Raw genomic sequence first — 9894 nt, 5'->3', positions numbered from 1 at the left:
ATTTCCATGGAAAAATGGATTCTCTGTCTAATAAAAGTTCAATTTTTTGCTGGCACTCTTGTGCATCACTAATGGGAATGTAAAATGGTGCAGCCACTTTGGAAAACAGTTTGGTGGTTCCTCAAAAAATTAAACATAGAATTATCATATGATTGAGCAATTCTGCTTCTGAGTACTTAGCCAAAAGAAGTGAAAGAAAGGATGCAAATACTTGCACATCCGTGTTCATAGCAGCATTATTCGAAATGTCCAAAAAGCAGAAGCAACCCAATCAACGGATAAATGGATAAGCAAAACGTGGTCTATACATGCAGTAGAATATTATTTAGACTTAAAAGAAAATTCTAACACATGCTACAACATGTGAACCTTGAACATAGATGAACCTTGAAGATATTATGCTGAGTGAAATGTCAGTCACAAAAGAACAAATACTGTATGATTCCACTTATATGAGGTACCTAGAATAGGCAAATAAGACAGAATTCCCTGGTGGCTCAGCTGGTAAAGAATCTGCCTGCAACGCGGGAGACCTGGGTTCGATCCCTGGGTTGGGAAGATCCCCTGGAGAAGGGAACAGCTTCTTCTTCTACGTCTTATCCACTCCAGTATTCTGGCCTGGAGAAGGCAATGGCACCCCACTCCAGTACTCTTGCCTGGAAAATCCCATGGACGGAGGAGCCTGGTAGGCTGCAGACCATGGGGTCGCTAAGAGTCAGAAACGACTGAGCGACTTCACTTTCCCTTTTCACATTCATACATTGGAGAAGGAAATGGCAACCCACTCCAGTGTTCTTGCCTGGAGAATCCCAGGGACGGGGGAGCCTGGTGGGCTGCCGTCTATGGGGTTGCACAGAGTCGGACACGACTGAAGTGATTTAGCAGCATTCTGGCCTGGAGAATTCAATGGACTGTATAGTCCATGGGTTGCAAAGAGTCAGACACGACTGAGTGACTTTCACTTTCACTTTTTCTTTCATAGAGACAGAAAGTAGAATGGTGAGTGTCAGGGGATAAGGAGAGGGGGGAATGACCTACTGTCTAACTGGTATGAATTTCAATTGGGAAGATGAAAATTTTCTAGAGATGGATGGCAATGATGTTTGCACAATAACATGACTATATTTAATGCCACTGAATTATATACACTTAAAAATGGTTAAAGTGGTAAATTTCATGTTATGTATATCTTATCATATTTTTTTTAAAGTTAAATTTTTGAGACTTTCCTAGTGGTCCAGTGGTTAAGATTTGGTGCTGCCAATGCAGGGGACATGGGTTCCATACCTGGTCAAGGAACTAGGATCCCACAAGCTTCACAGAGAGGGCAAAAGCTTTTCTTTTTAAAAATGTTAAATTTCTCTTAGATCAGACAGAGAAAGATAAATACTGTATGTAATCACTTATATGTGGAGCCTAAAAAAAAAGAAAGAAAGAAACTAGTGAATATAACAAAAAAGAAACAGACTCACACCTATAGAGAACAAACTAGGGGTTACTAGTGGGAAGAGGGAAGCAGGAAGTGTCAAGGTTGAGGTATGGAATTAAGAGGAACAAGCTGCGATGTATAGTATAAGATACAAGGATGCAACACAGGAAATACAACCAAGATTTTATAACAACTATAAATGGAGTATGGTCTTTAAAAATTGTGAATCACTATGTTGAATCACTTAAAACTTTATAACATTATAAATCAACCATACTTCAATTTTTTTAAAGTTCAATTTCTCATTTAATAGAAGAGCCTGAGTTTCAAGGTGAAGTGACTTGTCCAAGGTCACTAGACAAATCAGGGAGCACAGCTGGGAGTAGTAGAAGAGAGGCTGCTGGGCATCAGCCCACAACCCTCCTTGCTGTGATATACTCCCTTTTCCTGGAGTGGGAAAAAAGTGGAAACAGTGATAGGTTTTATTTTCTTGGGCTCCAAAATCACTACAGGTGGTGACTGCAGCCACAAAATTAAAAGACGTTTTCTCCTTGGAAGAAAAGCTATGACAAACCTAGACAGCTTTAAAAAAGCAGAGATATCACTTTGCTGACAAAGCTCCATAGAGTCAAAGCTATGGTTTTTCCAGTAGTCGTGTATGGATGTGAGAGTTGGACCATAAAGGAAGCTGAACGCCAAAGAATTGATGCTTTAAAACTGTGGTGCTGGAGAAGACTCTTCAGAGTTCCTTGGACAGTAAGGAGATCAAACCAGTCAATCCTAAAGGAAATCAACCCTTAATATTCATTGGAAGGGCTGATGCTGAAGCTGAAGCTCCAATACTTTGGCCACCTGATGCTGGGAAAGATTGAGGGCAAGAGGAGAAGGGGATGAGAGAGAATGAGATGGTTGAATGGCATCACTGACTCAATGGACAAGAGTTTGAGCAAACTCCAGGAGGTAGTGAAGGACAAGGAAGCCTGGTGTGCTGCAGTCCATGTGGTCACAAAGAGTCGGACATGACTGAGCAACTGAACAGCAACCCGGGGACAAGAGGCCCTAAGGAGACCTCAGGGAGACTCCAGAGATCATCACCCTCCAGAGTCAGGAAGTGCTTCTCCTTTGCCCATGGCTTTGCTGTCTTCATTCCACTCTCCTCTCCCTTTTCTACTTGAACTGAATGTTCTTGATGGTTGACACAAGCAAGGTCCTCATGGCAAGGCCCTGAGAAGCAAACACAAATGGAATGGCTCCAGTGGAAAATGTATGTGTCAGTGGGAGTTTTCCTGGTTTTTTCCCCACTCTCTTGGCTCTTAACTGTTGGGATTTCATTCAAAGTGGATTCTCCAGCCCTAGATTGGCTCCTGAGGCAAGAGATTTGCTTTTCCATGTGTATCTTCTAAGCTTGCTGGTCATCTCCCGTGGATGCTCCCAGCTTCCTTGCTCCTGGAGTCCAGTTGAGCTTGAACAGTGCCTGCATTGCTGGAGGAGCATGCCCTGGCAAGCTCTAAGGGCACGTCCCGTCCGACTGAGAGAGGGCACACCCTTGGGAAACAGGTTGTTTCACCCACTGCGAAAACATCTGCTCCCTTAGAGCACTGAGTGTACCTCAGAGAGACCCGAGCCAAGACTCCATTTGGTCTTCAGGTGGATGAAAGCCTTAGCCCAGGGCAGGAAGGCAACAAAATGTGTTGAGAGTTCAAAAACCACTCTGAGAGCTAAGATGAACCTTCCACCAACAGAACAACTAGTGCCCTAAAGGGAAACAATTCTTTCAATCTTTGGTCAACTAATATATACTGGGCACCACCCGTGTACTGGACACTGTGTTAGCAGCTGAGATTTGCTGGTGAGTGAGAGAAATAAGTCCCCTGCTCGCATGGAGCTTACAGTCTAGTGGAGGAAGCAGAAGATAAGTAAGGACACAACTAAATAAACAAGAACATTATGGAGAATTCCCTAGCGGTCTAGTGGTTGGAACTCAGTGTTTTCTCAGCACTTTCACTGCTTGGGCCTCGGGTTCAATCCCTGGTCAGGGAACTGGGATCTCACAAGCCACATGACATAGCCAAGAGAAAAAAAAGAACAGTATAGATTAACAAACACCGGGGGAGAAGAAGTGTGTAGGGGAGGCAGGAGGGGGCAGCTATGCTGCTACTTTAGATGAGGTGTTTGAAAAGGCCACACTGAGAAAGTGACTCTAAGCTGCGACCGAAAACATAATAAGAAGCCAAATCTGTGAAAAGCCAGAGGAACAACATATGGAAAAGCTACAAGACAGAAAAGGATTGACATGTGTGAGGACCAGAAGGAACATCCGTGTGGCTTGAAGATGGGGAGTAGAGGAAAGATATGGAGAAGGAAATGGCAATCCACTCCAGTATTCTTGCCTGGAAAATCTCAGGGACTGCGGAGCCTGGTGGGCTGCCGTCTATGGGGTCGCACAGAGTCGGACACGACTGAAGCGACTTAGCAATAGCAGTAGCAGAGGAAAGATAAGAGGCCAGGACATATAAGTCTTGTGGGTTACATTAAGGAGTCTGGTTTTTATTCCATTGGGAGTAAGGAAGGCTTTGAATGTTTAAATGTAGATGGAATTGGTTCTGGACAGACCTCACCTCCTTGGCTGAGACCTCCCTCTCCTGAACTCTCCGAATTACTAGGAGCCAGTCTTAAATTAACCCTTCTCTGTCCTCCTGCTAAAGGGTAGGAATTGGACTCTCAGAAATTTCAGAGACCCACAAGATTCCTGAAAGGTCTGGACCATGTTGATCATTGACCAAGTTGATGTAAATCAACTTCCATAAGTTTTCATTCTTTTGTCTGCTTTGGAGGTGTTAGAATTTAGCATTAAAAGCCTCCTCCTGTCTGAGGTCTGACAAAGCAGAAGAGAAGCACAGATGAGGGATCACCGGGTTCACTACATCTGGAATAGAGATCAAGCCAGCTGCTCTTGAAATTCAAAGTGTCGATTTCCTTTCTTGCCTCCTCTTGATTAACAGCTAAAGTTAAGCAATCAGGAATTGGACTGGTGAATGACACATTCATCAAAAATCTATCTGGGCACATTTTCCTTATTTGCTAAAACTATAATTAACTCTAATTAAAGGCTCACCCATTTGCACCCCCTTACCCCACCCCTACCCACCCCCACCCACAGAGGAAAATCCAACCCTCTCCCCGACCTGTAACCCAGAAAAATAGAAACTGCTTTATAAGAACATGTGGACCCAGAGCCCTTTATGGAGTAATCATCTGTGTTTTGTTCCCTATAACACCGGCCTGGATCGCGGGCCATGGAAAACAGGTTGACATCTGGAAGAGATGTAGGAAATTTATCAGTCCCAGCTGGAAAGGTGGGATCCTGGCCCATTTTCCTTCCTACCGAAGATTGTCTTTCTTTGGTTGCTCCGAGGATTCCTGGCTCCTGCTTGACTTCTCTATTTTCTTTCACTTGTCCCATGAATATTTATTGAGCAGTTAATATATGTCATGCAAAAATGTCTTGCATGAGTTCTTTCTAGAATGATACAGTAAAAAGGAGATGCAGGAGACGCAGGTTTGATCCCCGGGTCAGGAAGATTCCTTAGAGGAGGAAATGGCAACCCACTCCAGTATTCTTGCCTGGGAAATCCCATGGACAGAGGAGCCTGGCAGGCTTACAGTCCATGGGGTCACAAAGAATTGGACATGACTGAGTGACTGAGAACACGCACATACAACAGAAAAAGCATGAATTCTGAAGTTAAAAGACCTCTGTATTGAGTCCAAGAGATTTCGCTTGCCTGGAGCAAAACACTTTACTTTCCAGAGATTTGATATTGGCTTTGGCAACCTAAAGGCTGCTCTGAGGATCAAATATAGTGATGAATATTAAAGTTCTGTAAATTATATTAATAAAGTGATTCAAAATGATAGTTGAGTTTTGAGGATATTGCATTTGTTAAGATGGAGCACTTTATGGTCACTCATAACCTTTAGCCAGGGGAAGCTCATAGAGGTTAAGCCTCACTGGTGCATGCCCATTCAAAACCCATTGAACAGCCCTAACAGTGTATTCCAATAGTCTCATGTCTTTGTAAAGTTTAGAAAATAGGATATTTTAACAGCAATGATTTAAGACCACTATGTCTTTCCTCTCTGACTTTCTCACCATCAATCTTTTCCTACTGGATAGTGCTGAGTGACAGCAGGCATTTTTGGTATCTGGTTAAAGAGAAGTTTTGATGAGGATACATGAAGTTTGGATTGATTGGTATGTATTTCTGTGATTTGTAGTCACTTCCATGTTTGATTATGTTCTTACCAAGCCTCCTGGTGTAGAAATGACTTCTAGGAATACTACTGATCCTACCATGACAACTCATCTGGCCTATAACATAAAAGTACAGGGACTTCCCTGGAGGTCCAGTGGTTAAAACTTTGAGGTTCCAATGAACAGAGTGAGGATTCAATCCCTAGTTGGGGAATAAGTTTCCACATTTCATGTGGCATAACCAAAAGATTTTTTAAAAAATGCAGAGCCAGCCAAAGGCAAAATAGTGATATGAATGTGTCTCAAGGTACCTCACACCAGAAGTAGGTGCAATGGAGGAGAAATAAGATTTAGAAAATAGGGGACCAAAAAGTTCAGAAAGTTCTAGTCATCAGATGTGTACAGTTTTAAGTGGAAGGCTCAGTTCTCATTGAAACCTACTTAAAAGTTTGCTGCTTCAGAAATATACTTGATGATGCAGTATGCACAATTATTAATGAATCATATATTTTTTATTCTTGATAGGAATCTCATAAAACAGAATTGATTACAACTCCTAGGTTTATAGGGCATGTACCTGCAGCAGTATTATCAATGGCAAGTACATCTGTGTATGAAGACTCATGCTTAATGCATCAGACCTGATCACCTCTCAGACTATCTGATGCTTCTTGTGCTGACGAGGTCTCTCGGTTGATGAAAACAAACAGAACATTACCACGGACACAGCAAAATGTCCTGAAGAAACAAGCGCTTCTGTATTAAAAGCCCCTTACTAAGTCAATGTAAATAATATGAAAATAATTTGATTATGTATTTATGGAGATCAGTACAAGAAGCAATTTTAAATTACTCTTCTGTGTATCTTAATTTGGGCTTCCTAAGTAGTGCAGTGGTAAAGAATCCACCTGCCAATGCAGGAGATGCAAGTTTGATCCCTGGGTTAGGAAGATCCCCTGGAGTGGGAAGCGGCAACCCACTTCAGTATTCTTGCCTGGAAAATTCCATGGACAGTGGAGCCTGGTGGGCTACAGCTCATGGGTTGCAAATAGTTGGACATGACTGAGCGACTGAGCACATATGCATACCTTAATTTCAGATTAATTTTGTATATTTTTTAGAATTACTGAGATATAAAAATGATCCTAAAACATTATAAAGGCACTTTGGGCACTTAATGAATAAAAATAATATTATTTTGTTTTTTTCGATTTGATGTTTGTAGTGTTTGCCAGGTTCTTTACATTTGAACATTTCTTGGATTTCTTTCCTCTTTCTAAATAGATATTTATTTTGTGTTCTTGATACATGTTTAATTTTATATTCTTTTTTTTAAAAGAGAGCCCCCAAATTGTGTATGCTTCAAAGCCTGGATCTACCCTGCCTAATCAGTGCAAAATGTGGCTCCTCCACTACAAGGTAAATGCGAGTCCAGTGTCACTTCCCCACTCACTGCTCCTCCTTCACCAAGAGCTCCAAGCCCAGCCATAGTAGTAGTGTTGTGTTAGTCGCTCAGTCATGTCCAGCTCTTTGTGACCCCATGAACTGTAGCCTGCCAGGCTCCTCTGTCCATAGGATTCTCCAGGCAAGAATACTGGAGTGGGTTGCGACTTCCTTCTCCAGAGGATCTTCCCAACCCAGGGATCGAACCTAGGTCTCCTGCGTTGTAGGCAGATTCTTTACCATCTGAGCTAAAGCGAAGTCTGGTGATTCATCAAAACCCCCACATTTATTGAGTATTTCCTGTATACCAGGTATTACATGTTGCCAATCCTAGGACCTTCTATCTAGGACAAAAATCAGAGCGTCCCAGAGTCTGCCAATGAAAAGATTCTCATTAGTGAGCTCCTGAAAGGAAGGAAGGAAGGAAGAAATCTGCAGAGGTTATAAAGACAAATGCCTCTCAGATAAAAGCCATATAGAGCCAGCTCACGGTGAAGATATTAAAAGATTGTTTACACATCTCAATCTCATCCTGCATGACTATTTCTCACAACCATAACCATAGGAAAATATCTCTGTAGTGGAGAATGCTAGTTGTCTGCCAAAAAATCCATCCCCCCTTCTTCCATAGACATAGATTTTAGACCAACTATAGGAACACCTGTATAGAGATTCCACTTCCCAGCCTCCATTGCAGCTGGCCTTATGGCTAGGTTCACCAATGGAACAGGAGCTGGAGAGATGTGTGTAACTCATGCCTGGTTTGCTTTTTAAAAGCGATTGCTTCCCTGGACTTTCTTCTATCCCCTCCCTGCTAGCTGGAAAGTGACAGGTCTCACCTTTACACATGTGGATGAGAACAATGCTCTGAGCCAGAAGTTCCCAGACTTTCCAGTTCATAGCACTCTTAGTGTCTCAGTAATTTTATTATGGTGCCCCTGGGCCAAAAGAAAGAGCTAATAGTTCTGTTTTTTTAGTCGTTTTGTCCAAACAGCCTAATAAGTACTTGTGGGCTGGCCGCTTAGTGTCAAGAGCTGTCAAGGGTCTGAGATTTTATCCTATTTGTAAACTAACGAGTTAGCCAGCCACACTTTCATGGATGTTGGCAGAAGATGTGAGACTCTTGGGTCAGAGACCAAGGGATGTGGTAGCAATAGTCAGCATGTCACCATTGGCTCTGATTTCCCAAGCCCCAGTTCCTATGGAGCTACGTGCAGAGGGCAGTGAGACACCTGCATAAGCAGCAGGTTGTGTTACAGGAGAAGTAAACTGAATCATAGGTTGCCAAGCTTTGGCAACTTGAATCTTTTATAATGGGTAGTAAGCCTGCCTGATCTTTGCCCTAAAGGGAGATGTTATGTCTATTATACTAGACAGTAAGCAGACCTACTCTTTGTTGCAGAGAGAGTAAATTTCTCTGTCTTACAAGCCTATTAGTTGTACAAGCATCCTTGAAAAGATAGTCTGGATCAAAGGGAGTCACTGCCTCTGCTTACAATATATGCAAAACCATGAGAGATTCATGGCAAATTGTCTTCCAACATTTGGTTGACATTTGTAAGAAGTTTTATGCATACATTGAAAGACAAATATTTTACTTTAACAACTGCAATCACATGATGATAGAATATGTATACCTACAGGTCACTGCACAACTCCTCCAAACCTGGAATCAGTTTGGACACCACTACCCCTTCTTCTGTTTCACACTGATTTTCTCAGAGTTCCTGTTGTTTATTACAGCAACCACCAAAAACCTAGATTCAGCAATATCTCACATCATCAGAAGGAAAGCAGTGCTACCTGATATTGAAATTGCGAATCTCGAGCTAGTGGTTTATGTGGTGTGCATTACATGCTGAGGGTCACCGTGTTTTCCTCCAAATGTTGACACATCCTGTGAGCTCAGTGAGGCTCTTTGGGACAACTTGGGAACTGTAGTCCTAAGCAGTGGTGGAAGAAGCATTGATTCTGAATGACCTCGTAGACTAGAGCTGTCTTGGTAGTGTAGACTAAATGGTTGTTATATCAGAGAGAAATAAACTTCTATCCTCTTTCAGCCAGATTTGTGGAAGTCCTTGTTGCAGTGGCAGAGTCTTTATCCTAACTAGTACAATCTCCTATTAAATGTGACTGTGTCTCATAGTGTGGTATTTGATGACATGTTCTTACATGGTGAGAAACAGTATTCACTGTGTGTTTCTTTTGTCTTTCCAACCTCAGTCATTACCTCAGTCCACATGTATTGAGCCTATGCTATGCCCTGGCACTGGGCCAAACATCCTTTCAAGTTCAAGTCCACTTCTATGTTCCTCAGTCCCCTCAGCTGCAGACCAGCTGCTCTTGACCATTTAGACACACCTAAGCAAGTCCCTCCCCATTTAGCAAGTAAGGTCTGGAAGTTGCTTTGATGCTTTACTCCCAGAAGTAACTGGTTTGCCTTCATTGCTGGCTGGGCTTGGACCTGGAACTCAGTGAGAAGAACCTAGGTGATCTGGGGACTTCCCTCATGGTCCAGTGGATAAGCCTTTATGCTCCAAATGCAAGGGGCCTGGGTCGATCCCTGGTTGAGAAACTAAGATTCCACACATTGCAACTAAGCCCGTGTGCTACAACTGGAGAAGCCCACGTGCTGCAACAAAAACTCAACACAGCCAAAATAAATAATAATAGTAAAAAAAAAAAAACTTGGGTGATCTGAACTGAAAAGCATGGATCAGTCCTTTTTGGCCAGTCTGGTTAAGACTAAGAAACTTCAGACCGAAAG

The sequence above is a fragment of the Giraffa tippelskirchi genome, chromosome 1, assembly GCF_054371585.1.
Source record: "Giraffa tippelskirchi isolate mGirTip1 chromosome 1, T2T-mGirTip1v1.2.pri, whole genome shotgun sequence".
NCBI lineage: Eukaryota > Metazoa > Chordata > Mammalia > Artiodactyla > Giraffidae > Giraffa > Giraffa tippelskirchi.
This window is presented reverse-complemented; position numbering follows the sequence as displayed.